General features: G+C 39.8%; 1 pseudogene; it reads right to left on the bottom strand.

The window, feature by feature from the left end:
- Window positions 1-3,316: 3,316 nt before the first annotated feature.
- LOC103725282 lies at window positions 3,317-4,422 on the bottom strand (annotated as a pseudogene).
- Between the last annotated feature and the right edge of the window lie 12,380 nt (window positions 4,423-16,802).

Genomic DNA, 16,802 nt, shown 5'->3' with positions numbered 1-16,802 from the left:
CTTTCTTTCAAGTTTATGGCCACGGTATCGGATGCCACAACCTTAAGATGGGATACAATCATTTATACATTAAGACTTTGGCATTTAAGATGTTAACATTTTTATGCATTATTAACTTGAATAAACTTGCATCTTAAGCTTCATATTGGTCTTAATACTTCAGAGCTGCCTCACGTGAATTGGAAGATGAGAAGCACACCTATAACAATGATCTTTTAACAGTTGTATAAATCCTATTTTCACATACTTCGGTTGAAAACAACTGCATGATGTTATGTTTACAAGCAAACCACAAAACTTTATCTGGAATAGTTACTAAAAAGCAGCTTTTTTTGGAGACTGAAAAAAGTAGGGGAAATAAGAGATATAGCTACTCCTTAAGACCTCATTTTAATAGTTTAAAATCTTTCACAAAACTTCTAGAAAGAGGCAATAATAGTTTATCATTTGACAGAAATAAAAATAATTCCTAATAAGAATCTGGACAAATAACTCGACCTCAGGTTAGTACGCTTTCGAGTTATAGATGTGAATCTTCAAAGAATGTATATTTAGAATAAGTCAACCAAATGGAAGACAGTGCTAAGCTTTCACATTTTTATGCTGGTGAACTGAAGAGAGTAATGTACTTTTGACACTTCTGCTAAAAATGCCTTTTAAATTATAAAGTTAAAGTATCTTGACTTACATCAGAGACTACCAAGTTTCCAACTCCTAACCATCTACTTATAGTCATCCATTATTAGTAATACTTAGACAAACTTCTCCTTTCAAATAGTAAAAACTAAGGCATTAAATTAGAATTCAAAATCAAAATACAGTTTTATCAGTGAAACTTGGAGAGACCTAATAAAATGTACTTATAGGCTAAATGCCACTGGGTAAAAAGGTTTTACATATATACATATTTTTTCCCTCAGACAAAAATCTGTTTTTAAAATGACTAATTCAGTATTGGGCAAATGCCAAACTGCTGCATTTTAATTTTAATTTTCATTGTTAAGGAAACATTAAAAGTGTAGTAAATTAAAAACCAAGACAAAATAAAACCTTGGTTTATACAGCTAATGGTTATATAAAGCAATTATAAAAAGTTGTTTACTAGAACAAAGCATCAGATATTGTCAAAGAATGTTACAGCCCAAAGAAAGCAGCAGAAAACCCTTAGTTAGGTTGTATTTCCATCAACGTGTGTGTGTGTGTGTGTGTGTGCGCATGTTCTGTGTGGGTGGTATATACATGTCTCCATCAATTATTTAAACCCTACTGTTCCCAAGCTTCACTGCTCTATCTAAAACTTAATCTATTAAAACAAACTAAGACCAACACTTATGAACTAATGTGTATAAAATGCAGTTTGCCTTACTAGTGCTAGGGGAACAAGTGTAGCCCACACGCTGCAGAGCTTGAGCACCCCAAACAAACAAATCTTCCTGGGGCTAGAGAAAAATGCCTATTAAAAAAGACTAGTCACTGAATATGAAAGTTTTTTATATACCCTAAAGGCATACTGAAAAGACCAGTGATGAAAAACAGTGGTAACTATCAAATATACTTTGTTCTATGAAATAGTAGCCTATTTGTTGACAGAAAAATATTCTAGTTTCCAAAGTCAACTATGTTGCAAACTGTTACTTATAATTCCATCAGGATTACTAGGCCTTTAATTACGAGACTGGCAAAAATGATGCTTCTAGGATTTAGCCAAACCAAAATATGCTAAAGCAAATCAATCCAAGAAAATTCACTAATATTTAAAGCAGTAGGCTCAACCAATGTGTGACTTAGTTTTCTTCTTGTTCATTCTTTAATTTTCTTTCTCAAATCCTATAAATACTAGGTGGTGTCACCAAAGCATTTCTTTCCTATTCTAAACTGTCTCAATATAATAAATACAAAATAATAGCACAAGAGTATTGTTTAAACACTATTCTAACACATCTTGGGACCTGCTTCTTGGCTCTTCAAACTGGGAGTATTATGTACTGATTCTACAAATACTTTGTTTGCTTAAGATGCAACTGATCCAGTCTGTAGACAAACTAATCACAAGGCAGCAGACTGCATCTCTAAAGCCTACCTCTTTTCTCAGAATCGTTAATAGTACTTCAGGTGAATGTATAAAACACAAAAGAGGAGCTTCAAAATTGAACTATTACTCACAGCTCAAAATGATTTGGAATGGATAATCAAAATTTAAGATCAAACTCCTACAAGAAGCACCTCTGGGGAATTGCACGTATCGCACAAATACAAGTTGCTTTCATTCTTCTCATCAAATCTAAATCAGCTCTGTCCATGAAAACGAATTTCAAGATTTGTGTTATAACATAAGTGTAACACTCACACAATCAACTTATGACTCATCCCACAGAGGTTCTAAAAGCAAACAGGAACAGGAGCCACTCAAGCTTGCAGACGCTCACTGCTTAAAGCTTGTAATAAATGGAAATAATATGAGAACCATACAGTGAGCATCTGGGGTTCAACATGGGATATCACTACTCCTGTTTTGTCAGTATGATGACCGAGTCCATTTCTATATTGAGAAAATATTCATGCATACTACCATTTTTCTATTAAAAGCAAATATAGCTCACATAAATATGCCATCATAAGAAACACTGATTTTACATTGTGTTTTTTGACAACAATTTTGCACCAAATAACAATAAATTATACTCATTGCTGTATAAACTGTTAAAAAAGTATTACAGATGTTTGTAAAGAGTTCCAATAATACATAAGAGCACACTGTTAAAATTGGATGAACAATGTATATAGTAAAAAAAGATTTTGTAACCAAGCAGTACGAACATTCAGGGGTTTTGGTCTTAGCAAAAAGCCACTGGATATGTCCAAAACTGATCTATCAGTCTTACAACTGAGACCACTCGTTGCACTGGATGTCCTGGAAGCTCCTCTTAGCGAGCTGTACTGGCTAAGAGTAGATCGCACTCATCTAGAAGATGGTGATGGATTGAGAGAGCCCATATTTCGATGATAGTCCATCAGCTGTTCAGAACGTTTCATACCAACTGTTGGTTTCACAATTTCAAGCCTTTTCAACAAAGCCAAATTTTCTCTTTCAATCCTTTGTTGTTCTGTCTATTGAGAGCACTATGGTATAATTTAGGGGGGGTGTCCAGTCGATCTTCCGGGAATCCCACTTTTGCTTCCTGGTTTTTCAGCCTGTCTTGACAATTCTTTCAAAAGCCTCTGATTTTCCAGATTAATCTGTCTCACTTCTCTTGTGAAAGAGTTTTCCCTAGGTATTACTGAAGGCTGATCAAAGTGAGGTTTTTGTGGTCCCTTTTTATCTAATTGCAGAAAAGCTTTCAGAAGATGATTCAAGTCCATTGTATCGTGTAAGGCTGATTTTGGAGCAAGATGCAACCAATGCTTTTCTTTCCCCTTTTCTGGATGCTTTCAAAGATTTTGAGTCATTTTTTAAAACCTCAGCATCCTCATATACACCCCAACTCACATTTTCTTGCCTTTTAGCTTTTACTTTTTGGTCATTTGATGGGCCCAGTTCAAAAAGACTGGACAGGGCTAATGTCTGGAGTTGACAGAGGAGTTCCATGTTACAGTATCTTCAGATTCCTCGGTGTAGTCACCAGTTTTTGGTTTACTACTTGGAGGTTGTGTGCTTGTGGATCATATTCCTGATTTACATTTCTGTTTTGGTGTTAAGAGGGTTACACCAGATATATGTTTCCTTGATGATGAATGTAAATCAGATATCAGATTTCAGATATCAGATCCTGTATCTGAGCAGTCTGAACCTGAATGCGAAGATGAGGAAGACAAAGAGGAGGAGGAACTGATTTTGGAATACTTTTTGTTTATGCCTTTTTAAAAGTTATTAGATGGTTTAGCCGACTTGGACCTCACATGATGCTTTTTCCCATCATCGCTGCTTTCTCCTCCATCTGTATAATCATCATCCTTACCTTCTTTTCCAGTTTTAGGAATTATACTTGGAATGGACAAGTGTATTTTATGTCCTTTTGTAGTGTCACACGATGTTTTTGATTTTGAAGAGGTGGTCCATGATGAAGAACTTCTTGTTCGTGTACAGTCATTCTCTACAGGGTGTTCCTTTGAAGACACTTTTGCTTTTCTTTCATTTCCTTTCTCAGTAAGGTAATTTTCCTTTGCTTGTATTTCAAATTTCAAGTTTACATTTTCTGTGTCATTATCTAGTCTCTCTTTATGGTCATCATTCTGCATTCCAAATTTCAAGTTTACATTTTTGGTTTCCTTATCTATTCTTCCCTTAAAGTCATCATTTTGCTTGTCAAACACTAAAGCACTCTCACATTTCTTTGCATCTTCAAAATCACTGTCAAAGAAAGAGTGGTCCACTTCACCTTCTGATATAGCTCCAAATTGATCCATGATGGTAAAGCTATACCTGGGAGCTGGGAGCTGAGGCTGCTACAGCCCCTCAGGCTGGCCGGGCATTCACCTGCTTGCTATCCGCCCCCCCCTTTTAAAAGAATTTATTTTTATTTATTTATTTTAAAATATTTTATTTATTATTTTTATTTCATGTGTATGAGTGTTATGCCTGCATGTAGGTAAGTGCACCCATGTGCAATGCTCACGGAGGACAGAAGAGACTGTTGGATTCCCTGGAACTGGAGTTACAGACAGTTGTTAGCTGCCATGGGGGTGCATGGATTTGAACCCGGGTCTTCTGCAAGAATAGTCAGTGTTCTTAACCACTGAGCCATCTCCCCAGTCCCTGGGCTTTCTAAAGCTCCCTTCTCCTCCCTGCCATGTGTCTGCTAATACACCACATGTCTGTCTGATCTCCATGTGGACTCTAAACCCACATGGCTTTATGGCTTTTTTCCTTCTCCCGTCCAATCTCCTCCCCAAGGCAGCTGCTGAGGTTCATAGCTTGCCTACCCTGAGGATTTTTCCTTAAATCCTAATAAAATTGACCTAAAGCTTCTGTTTGAGTCCATTCTTAAATACTTTCATGAACGAGACTAAAGACCCTCTAGGGGGTCCCTGTTTCTCCCCTCCCCGGTGTCACTACAAACAAACACAGTACTCACATATGGGGCTTTACACACTTAAGTAAAACCGACTTCTTACCTCTTAGTGTGTGAACCCCAAGGGCCCAGCAGAGGGAGCAAATGATGAATGGTGTCCTTGTCTAGGGAGGGAGGAGGACTTCAGCAGGCTTCTCCTTGAGAACCACACCTGCAGTGGGTAGTCCCCAGAGCAGACATCCAGAGAGCTTCTGAGGGAAGCATTGCTTTTTACCTGCCACAGTCCCTTCTGCATGTGGTAAATAAGGCAGCATGGCCTCGGCCCTGGAGAACAGTGAAGAACTCCTCCTGCTCTTCACCGTACAGGACTATAGGGAACCAGGCTGGGGCTTCCACTGTAGTGAGTAGTGCTCTGTCCATGGACCCCTGAGTAGAACCTGTACAACCCAGCAGTGGGCAGAAGGGGTCTGTTTCCAGTACAGGATGTTGCAGCCTTGGGGAATGTCATCAAGGGAGCTTCCAACCAGCAGGCATCCCATTGTAGAAGCAGCCCATTGTCTTGCCTCATTAGTTTGTCGGCTGAGGCTGCCTTTATCCAAATAGAGCAAACAGGTACCTAGTTATAGAGAAAAAGTGTAGCGTTTGATGAAAAGTAAGAAACGTTACCAAGGATATATAAAGGAATGAACAAGCAAAGGAGGAAGATACGACATCCCTGGATAGAAGACTCTATGTTCCTAGTCCACCAACTCCTATACCAAAAGTGTTGAAGTGGAACTTCAGGGGCCCAGCAGGAGTAGGGAAGGACAGCTCCAGGGCCTGGCATGCAGAGCCTCTGCTGAGCTTACTTCCAGACAGAAGTTGCTCAAGGAGGCCAGCACAGACCACTGAGATCCTGGCTCATTCTCATGGTGAGAGGGAAGGTCTAGAAACACCCAGGAAGGAAGAGCAATGATACCTCTGAGGGTACTCTGACCACTGGAATCAGGGACTTGGGAAACCCAAGGTTCAAGGATGCTGCTCATAAATTGAGCTGGAATCCACAGCCTTGCCAGGAACTGACTAGCACAAGGTGAGCCACCCCAGCCTATTATGCAGATGTCATGGAAAAGAAAGTGCTTCCATTGCTCATTCCACAGCTGAACCACAGATTTTGGCCTCTCCTCCCCTGGGAGGCAACAAAGACTCATTCACAGAGGTTGGCTTCCTTCCTTTGAAGTCTGCACCTTTAGCTGAAGAAGCCAGTCACGTGAGGCTGCCTGCTGGGACCAGCTGGAAAGTACAGCCCCCTGCTCATGGCTCTCTGCTTTCTTCCCACAGATCTCTCCTCTGAGGTGCCCACACATAGGAGCTCTGGCAGTGCCCACTAATGAACTTCTGCGGGTGGCCTCTGCCTGGCCTTCAGGAAGCTTTATTGGTTTGAGGCTATTGAGCCAGGAGACAGAAATACGCTTTACACTTTGAGAACTCTTGTGATGGAGCCAACGAGAATTCTAAAAGATTGGAATCTTCTTTTTATGATCTACTAGAGCAAAAGGCACAGCCTCGGGGCTTGGTATCAGGAAAGAATGTCAGAAGAACTGGTTTTGGCTTCTGGCTCTGTCAGGAAATTATGGAAAAGTCACCCGAGTTTCCACATCCACTTGCTTAACGAAGGCCTTACTGCCTGGACCACCTCTAGTGTTCTATGTTGGTGAGTCTGTGAGCCTGGGAAGAATCATGGGTAAATGGAAGAATCCTGTTTCTGTGTCCTCAGAAAAGCCTGGGTACCTGAATCCTCTTTCTAATATTGTCATGTCAAGGGACAAAGCCGAGTAATGACGGGAGCACTGTGAGCCTTCCCTCAAATAGCTGATCAACATGATTGCTTTGGCTGGTGGTTGTTCCCTTAGTGTATGTACCCCTGTAGTCTACTAGAAGTTATCAGCAGTCTGAAGTTTATTTCTATAAATCCTTGGTTAAAAGATGATTTAGCATGTGTTATAGTCTGTGATCCGCAAATGCCCCAAACAGACAAACAGACAGGTGAGTCTAGAGAAGGAGAGATAGATTTATTACGGTCGGGCTACACGCTTTCCTAAAGGGTCTGAGAGTAGCACCAAGCCTAAGCACTCTGGCTCTTTTTATATTGATCATGTTGCTAGGCAAGCAAGCAGAACACAGAAGCTAATCATTGAGCGTTAAGCTTGAACAAACATTATCAAGGAAATACATAGGAAAATACAATTTTCCATCCAAACCCCCCACCCGAACCATAGTCCATCTGCATGCCTTCCTCCTCATTCATAAACAGACATTATCAATCTTATTATTTACCTTGCCTTTTCTGGGGGGTTTTGTTGTATAGCAATTGTATCCTAGAAATAGTTTCCCTAAGTCTTCCAACCAGAAAGGTGTCTGTTAGCAACAATTACTATTTTGCAGAAGCAAGCCAAGCATAACCTACAGAAGCCATAAATCAACAGTTAGCAGGAGCACTCTAGGATACTCTGACCTGTTCCCAAGACAACCAGGGCCCAGCTGGCATTCCCATATCCTGGGCCAACTGCCTGATAATTTCAGAAACTTAGAGTCAGCCTAAACTTAAACATGGTATAACTATGGCCAAGAAGGTGCATTCTTACACATGTGTGTACATGACATCAATAACACATTTTGCTTACTTTATCAAAATGGTATGACGCACATTTAGTCTCCTTTTCACGTGCTTTTTTCCACCTACTATTTTGTTTCTAGAGCCACTCACACTGCATAGATTTTGTTATTTTCACTGCTGGATACAGCATTTTTTATCTTTTTGAGACAGGGTCCTGAGTGCTGGGATTAAAGGCGTGTATCACCACGCCCAGCTTTTAAGTAGTTATGAACAAGCTTTTCTTCCTCTGGGCACAGTGGGCATGAGTTGTTTTCTGCTATTACACTGTTGCCGAGAACATTCTTATACATAAATCCCACACAGGGGCTTCTTAGCAGTAGAATCGCACAAATCTTGTGCACATGTACAAGAGATCCTCTAGGGTAGAATTGTTGGACAATAAAATTCATGACTATTCAACTTATTTCTTCTGGTTGTGCCAATTTAGACTCTTACCTACAGTGTCTAAAAATTCCAGTTGACTCACAACCTGGCGAAACCCTTAACATCGTCAGACTTCTTAAATTTGCCAATCCACTGGGTGAAAATGGAATCTCATTGGTATCTTAATTAGTATCTCTCTGATTGCTAATGAGGCTGATCATTTACATATTTACAACCATTCATATTTCCTGCTCTGTGAACTGTGTGTATTCCCCCCCCATTTCTCTTTTAGATAGTTTGACTTTGTACTTATTAACTTATTTGTTGGACTTAGAAGAAATTTTTCAAAAACCAACCCTCTGCAGGCAGGCTGTTGGTAATATATTACAAGTATCTTTTCCTGATTGGTAGAGTTTTTTTAGCACTTTTTTCATGGTATCTATTATTAAGCAAAAACTCTCAATTTAAATGTAGCCAAATTTATCATTTTTTCTTTCATAGTTAGCACTGGTGTCTCATTTAAGAAACATTTATCATCCTGAGATTCTACAGATGTTCGTCAACAGTTTTAGCATTTTTCTTTTTTTTAAATGTATATGTTATTTTATTTAGTATTTTATTTATATGTATGCATGTATTGCCTACATGTATGTAAGTGCACCCGTCTTATGCAATGCCCACAGAGGTCAGAAAAGCATGTTGGATCCCTTGGAACTGGAGTTGTGGATGGATGTTAGCTGCCATGTGGGAACCGAACCTGGGTCCTCTGCAAGAGCAGCCAGTGCTTTTAACTGCTGAGCCATGAGCCCCCAGCATTTTTTCTTTAATGTCTACATGTTAAGGGTTAAGTGGAAAGGATTTGAATTTTCTGTGTGATATGAAGCAGGGTTTAGTTTAGTCACAGATTTGTTGGAGACTTCCTTGCTTTCTTAGTGACCTATAGTGTTTCTCATTCTCTGTTTCTGGTTCTTTAGTCTGTCTCTTGGGCAATTTTTCTATGTCTATACCCAAACAAAACTGTCTTCATTATTTCAGCTCCATAGTATACCTTGATTTTTTTCTTTCCAAGAGTGCTTTGTTTGTTCTTAAGTTTTTGCTCTTCATGTAAATTTGAGAATCAGTGACCAAGTTCCACACAAGAATTCTATTGGATTTTAATTGGAATTGAATCCAATCTTTGGGGGAGAGAAGGGGAATTTATGAAATGTTTCTGAAAGATTATGTTATACTGATGATGGGTAGTGGAAGACATACATAGACACAGTGTTATATCACGTGATATATATTTTAAACATGGAACACAGGGAATTTGAGGGAAGGTGTCATAGAGAGAACATGTGCAAAGATTCTCAATGAACACAAATTTGAAGTCTGGCTTCAGAAGTCAAAAGCCTGTCTATTCCATTTTGTCATGACCTTTGGGGTTGGAGGTGATCAGCAGATTACCTTCCTTGATACCCAAGAGAATGGAGGAGAATGACGATGGTTGTACAGCTGGATCAGTCCATTCTGGACCTAGACAACCCACCCATGAGGCCATCCATTCTTCCCATGTGTCTAAGCTTGTACATCAGCACATGGAAAATCTTCCAGAATTTTTACCCCACACTTCCAGTGTTTCATTACCCAAGAAGTCTGTCTTATCTTTTCCAGACAGTCCTAATTAGAATCTTGCCAGTGTTTTATGAGAACTATTGGTACCACTGTTGCAAGCTCAGTTGTTAATACTTCTGTATTCGGGATTTTGTTCAATTCTGTACCCCTGTCTTCTGGTCAGACTTCAACAGTCAATTGGAACGCAACTTTACTGGTGTCTGCTGTGCTATTCCACACTCTACATTCTACACCGACACATGCAGTCACAGGGTTTGGTTTGAGTTTTGGCTCTGCCTTGTTATTTGGCAGGTACTAGATTGTTCATTTAATCTTTCTGGTTATATATTTCTTCATGTATTACATGGGATGATAATTTTTATTTTTGGTTTGAGACAGGGTTTCCCTATAGCCCCACCTGGCCTGGAACTCACTCTGTAGACCAGACTGGCCTTGATCTCACAGAGATCTGCCTGCCTCTGCCCCTGCTTCCACTGCCTGACTGCTGGTACTAAAGGCATGCGCCACCACTCCCAGCTTGCATGGGATGATACTTGAATTACACATAATGCATAGAAAGGTTCTTCCATGTTTTCTTTCAGAATAAGAAGGAATAAAAAAATGTTAACTGTAGAATCTAGAGTGAAATAAATCTAGTGTGAAATAAATCTTGCATGAAAAAAGATAGCTTATGTCTGAGATTTCTCTCTTGCTCTAAGAGGAGTATGTTGAAATAAAGCTAGGACACACAGAGGACATGTGCTGGGAGAAAAAAAAATCACATTAATTTAGTGAAAAAAATCCTGTTTATCCTCTGATCCAAAGAGATGAAAGGTATCATGTAGATCAGTTAAAGCAAGACAGTGGATTAGTTGTGGCCTGGAAAAGCAAAGGAAAACAAAGTGTGGCGATGCACAGCTAAGTGGAAAACAGTAAGGCAGCAAACACCACCAGGGAGGCTCTACATACTCGCTTTCTGAGGACCACAAGTTTGATGCTCTGCTGGATGTGGTGGCGCACACCTTTAGTTCCAGCACTTGGAGGAAGAGGCAGGTGGACCTGTGAGTTCAAGGCTAGCTTGGTCTACATAGCGAGTTCCAGGCCAGGCAGAGCTACATAGAGAGACCATATCTCAAAAGACCAAAAAAGGGGAGGGTATCTAAATACCATAAAACTATGTTGTATGAAAATCACGAACATTTAATAAAAAATTAAATTTAAAAAATGCAAGACCATAGCAAGAAGGTGCCATTCTGAGGGGCTAGAGAGAGATGGCTCAGAAGTTAAGAGCACTTGTCTTGCAGAGGACCCAGGATCAGTTCCCAGCACCCACTTCTGTAGCTCATAACTACCTATAACTCCAGCTCTAGGGGATCTGACACCATCTTCTGGCCTCTGTGGGTACCAGCACACATCCAGCAGTTACATACACAGACACACACATACATAAACAAAAATAAATCTTTGGAAAACGACAGCACCATTTTGAAATCAGAGAGTAACCAAACATCAAACCCAGAATTGATATTAAACCTTCTAGCCTCCTGAACTTTGAGAATTTTTTGTTGTTTATTTAAAAAAAGCTCAACTTTTCAGTTACAAGGGAAACTATTATAATGGCCATGATAACTATAACTACAAGGAGGGAACGGTGATCAGTGAGGAGCTTGGCTGGACAGGGACAGCTCTTTGGAAATGGGGAGGTCTGAGCAAGATTATAAGAGTAACATATTCTAATGTTCTAAGTGTTGTAAGAGTAATATATTCCAAACACAGGGAGCCACCCAAGCAAAATAGCTAGGCATAGTCAAGAGAGGGCCTACAGTCTAAGAATCCTTTGGATAATCTTGGGGTCTTTACTGCCAGACTTTAGGTTTCTTGCAAAAGGGAGCCCTAGCTCTGTGTGAGGAGAACACAAGCTGACAGGGATGGCATTGGGAGAAAATTGTCCTGGCATCACACAGCTACAATTTTCCCCTAGCGTATTCAAATTCATCATGGATTCTTTGGAAAATGCTCTCACGCATGCTTCTCCTGATGTGGTCCACATCTGCCTTACTCTTGGCAAATGCAGAATACTTGGAAAACCTGTGCAGCATAGTGTGCAATAACCTTTGCTTTAAGCACAGTGAAGCAAACTTCGGGCCTAGAAATGGCCCCACATCTCTCTGTGGTGATTGAACCCATGTTCCCTACAAGTCCTTAGAAATCTCTTATAGTTAGGACGGTGGCATGAATGTTGATACTGGGGGTGGAAGGTTGAAATTAACCTAAGAGGAGTAAGCCCAGCAGTTTCCACTTTCAGTTTACTTTCCTTGAAGTGTACTGTTCTGAGAGTTTCAAATGGCTCTAAGTGTCCTGCATGGCTTGTTGAAAGGGAAGTTGCAAAATAAACAACAGAGCCACTTTCTTCGGTTTGTCCCTAATTCTCCTCTTGGAGGAGAATTTCTCATGCAAGGGGCAGAGAGATGTGGATTTTGAATTCTTTTGTGCATTGGCTATCTAAGTTGGAGTGTTCATGGTGACAGCTGGGTGATCTTGTTTTCTCTGCAGGAAAGTAAAAGTCATAGCTAGGAAAGATGACGTGCAGTTTTGTGGTAAGTCAAATTTTCTTAATGAAATCATTCACTTATGTGACAAATATTTACTGAGAGCCTTCTGCGTGCTGGCCACTGTGCTTGATGTAGGGAATAAGGGCGATCTAGAGACAAACAAAATAAATCATGGCCATGAACCATGGTTGTGACATCCAGCGCTTGACAGTTCTCCAAGAGAGTGAGCAAATAAGGACACCAGTTCCATAAGATCCTCTGGCCTCTACCAGAGAGAGCTGGAGGAGAGTGAGGGAAGGAGGAGGGGGTTGGGGGGAAGCAGGGAAATTATGGCTTAATTTTTCTTGACTCTGATAGGTTCTAATATAAATACCTATGCTGTTCTTTGTTTAGTTTAGCGTTTGTCAAAAGCATTTAACTGTAGAAATAGCTACTAATACTTCGAGGACTAGTTTTCTGTGAAATACCCCCCCCCCTTTTAACTTATTTAATGTCTGCCTTCATGGCAGCATTACACTTTTATTTTTTTTTCCTTTGATTTATTATTTTTATGGGGTCTTTTTCTACTCTAACATTCCCCCTTCTGAAGAGGTAACCCTAAAATCTTTTAAGGATTAGATACAAGCTCCCAAATACTTTTAACGTTTTTCGCCTTTGGAACAGAGTATGTTGCTAAGAAGCCCAAGGACATTTTGACTTTTAGCCAAGAAACTGGCTACTTTTCTTTGGGGTCTTTTTACCCTAACTGCCTAGCCAATTTCTACCTCCTCTTCTTATCACACCGTCCTCTGAAGAGGTTACCCAAATTTCCAATAGGGAATAGGAACGCACACCACTCTGGCCTCTTCCATGCTAAACAGGGACACAGGGTGAGGCAACTGGAGTACCCCTTCAGTGGGTCTATCTAAAAGACTCCCAAATTGCATAACTCTTGTCTCTAAGGGGAAAAGAAAGTCCTTGAATCACGAATAGGAGATGTGAAGGAGAAGTAAAGGCAAGAAATTCTAGACAGGGAACTAGAAAAAAGTCAGAACAGGGCAATTTTCAAATGTTCATATGAGAGTCCATTGGAATTTCTTGACAAGGGCTTCCAAAAGCATCCCTCTATTGGGTTCTTCCTTCTTTTTCTCTTGTCCTCCAAGGCTTGGATTCAGGATTCAGGATTTGCTTTCAGGTATTTTGATAGCTGTTGGAATAGTTAGAATCAGTGTCAGTTACCTCGAAAAGGCTTTGAGATAACTGAGGGAGAAAACAAATTTATCCATCATTTTAGAACAATAGCTGGTTGTCTCCCTTAGCTACAGGTGGGCACTACAGTATTGCAGACCAAGATTTGAAGTCTTACATCTGAGCGCACTTTCTGGTTAGGAACAAAATCATCAATGAGAAATAGTTGTCTAAATTACTTTTTATTTAGACTTAAGCCTAATGTCTGGGACATGTAATCCCTTGAACTCTTAAAGAAATATACTGATCACTTTATTCTTTAGTTATACTTTCCTTTTGGGTGTTTAAGACCATACAGTTGACCCAAATAAATCCAAATGACCCACTTAAGATCATTTGAAGATCTGTTCCTCAGGGGTCACATGGGCTTGGGAGGAGCTCCTGGCTCCTATCTTTTACCAGTTCCATCTGTGAAGATAAGTCAAAGGTCCTGCTTGACTATGTCTGACTTCACTTGGAAGCATGAATGAGATGTTTCCTCTGAGTTGACCCTCCTCTTTGTAGACTGGACACTGGTTTAAGTCCATCTCGTGGGGTCTCCATGTCCTCCCTGAAAAAGAGGACAGGACATTTTGAGAGATGTTCCATAGTCCCCTGGAACTTCGACTTTGGAGGGCAAGGGGCAAAAACTGTCCTTTAAGTCCCTCTGACCACATTAATATAGGCCTCAAAATATGGCTGTTAAACTTCCAATAAGGTTAGTTCCACCAGTCTGGTACTTTTAATTATCATGTGCTATGAAGATAAGGGTTAGGTAAAAAAACCAAATATTCTCAGATAAACCTTCACTAGATAGATACATATTTTGTTCCTTAAACTAGTTGACTAAACTAAACTATGACCATTGTCATTTTAAGAGTATGTGTATATTGGGGCTAGAGAGATGGCTCAGCAGTTTAGAACACTGAATGCTCTTTCAGAGGACCCAAGTTCAATTCCCAGCAACCACATCAGGGCCACCCACAACCACCTACAGTTCCTGAGGGATTTGATGCATTCCCTTTTAAGGTTCTAGTGTCAAGCCAATGTTTGATTAAAGTTTTACTGGTGAACCAATGAATTTATTGAGCTTACTTACCGATATAACTGAGGGGTTGCTGAGGTATATGTATGACCTGAGGGTATTCACACTGGAAAGCCTTTACCCAGCATGGGTCATGTCTCCTCTTCCTATCCTTCCCCAGATTGTATACTTTAGCCCTCCCCAAATCCAGGAGGCCATGCGTGATTAGGGTCAAATTACATACAGTTGGCTGGGAAGAGTGGCTAGATAATCCAGTGAGGGTCAGATGACCCTGCTTGGCTCTCCTTTAATGAATGAACATAACTGTCAACAAGCCCAATTGTGACAATGTTTAGTGATCAGGCTCAGCTGAAGTCGTGATAATGGTAGTTATTTAATGCAGAAGGGACTGCTGTATAGCATCAAGTTTTTAAAAGGACCTGGAATTTAAAAAGATTTGGTGCTAAGATCCACATATGAGGGAGAACATATGTCATTTGTTTTTCTGAGTCTGTGTTACTTCACTTAGTATAACAGTTTCTAGATCCATCCATTTAACTGCAAATTTCATTATTTCATCTTTCTTTACTGCTGAATAGAACTCCATTGTGTAAATATACCACATTTTTGTTAACCACTTGTCAGTTGAGGGGCAGTGAGGTTGCTTCAATCTCTTAACTATTGTGAAAAGAGCAGCAACAAACATGGTTGTACAAGTGTCTCTACGATAGGATGAGTCCTTTGGGTCTATGCCAAAGAGTGGTATAACTGGGTCATATGGTATGTTCATTTTTAGTTTTTTAAGAGTTCTCCACACTGTTTTCCATAGTGGTTGCACGAATTTGCAATTGTACTAGCAGTGAGTGAGTATTCCCCTTTCTTCATATCCTCAGTAGCATTTGGTATCATTTGTTCTCTTGATCCTAGCCAGTCTGATTGGGGTAGGGTGATACCTTAAGGTGGTTTTAATTAGAATTTCCCTAATTACTAACGATGGTGAACACTTTTTGAGATGTTTTTTAACCATCTTTATTTCTTCCTTTGAGAACTCTCTGTTTAGATCTTTAGCCCATCTTTTAATGGGGTCATTTGTTTTCTTGATTCTTTGTTTTCTGAGTTCTTTATATATTCCGGATGTTAAACCTCTGTCAGATGTGTCACTGGTGAAGATATTTTTCCATTCTGTGGGTTTTCTCTTCACTTTTTGGATTATTTCTTTTGCTGTACAGAAGCTTTTTAGTTTAATGAGGTCCCACTGGTTGATTGCTGACCTTAATTCCTGAGCAACTTCTGGCCAATTTAGAAAATCCTTTCATGTACCTATATCTTGTAGGTTACTGCCGATATTTTCTTCCAACAGTTTCAGGGGTTCCAGTTTCACACTGAGGTCTTTGATCCATTTGGAGTTGACTTTTATGCAAGGTGAAAGATAAGGCTCTAGTTTCATTCTTCTATAGGTGGAGATCCAGTTTTGCCAGCATCATTTGTTGAAGATGCTGTCTTTCCTCCATTGTGTGTTCTTGGCACCTTTGTCAAATATCAGTTGGCTGAAATCGCGTGTACTCAATTTGGATCTTCAATGATGTTCCATTGATCTATGTGTGTATTTTTGTGCCAGTACCATGCTGTTTTTATGATTATAGCTCTGTAGTATGCTTTGAGATCTGGTATAGTAATCCCCCCAGCGTTGCTCTTTGTGCTTAGGGCTGCTTTGGCTATCTGGGGTCTTTTGTGCTTCCATGTGAATTTAAGGATGTTTTTTCCTAATTCTGTGAAGTATGTCATGGGGATTTTGATTGGGATTGCATTGAATCTATATATTGCTTTTGGTAGAATAGTCATTTTCACAATATTAAATCTTCCAATCCATGAGCTTGGGAGGTCTTTCCATCTCCTGGTGTCTTCCTCAATCTCTTTTTTTAATGATTTAAAATTTTCATTGTAGAGATCTTTGGTGTCTGTGGTCAGATTTATTCCAAGATATTTTATTTATTTTTTGCAACAATTGTGAATGGGAGCATTTCCCTGTATTCTTTCTCCAATTGCTTGTTATTGGTATATAGAAAGACTACTGATTTTTGTAGATTGATTTTATAACCTGCCACTATACTGAAAGTGTTGATCAGTTCTAGGAGTTTTCTGGTGGAACTTTTGGGATCTCTTAGGTATAGTATCATGACATCTGCAAAAAGTGATAGTTTGACCTCTTCTTTTTCAATTAATTCTTTAATTTCCTTTTCCTGTTTTATTGCTCTAGCAAGAGTTTCAAGCACTATGTTGAAAAGGAGTGGAGATAGTGGACATCCTTGTCTGGTTCCCGATTTTAATGGGAATGCTTCCAGTTTTTCTCCATTTAGAATGATGTTGGCTGTGGGTTTGTTGTATATAGCTTTAATTAT

The sequence above is a fragment of the Nannospalax galili genome, unplaced genomic scaffold, assembly GCF_000622305.1.
Source record: "Nannospalax galili isolate Female #2095 unplaced genomic scaffold, S.galili_v1.0 scaffold88, whole genome shotgun sequence".
NCBI lineage: Eukaryota > Metazoa > Chordata > Mammalia > Rodentia > Spalacidae > Nannospalax > Nannospalax galili.
The sequence above is the reverse complement of the archived record's forward strand: the minus strand, read 5'-3'. Positions and strand labels throughout refer to the sequence as shown.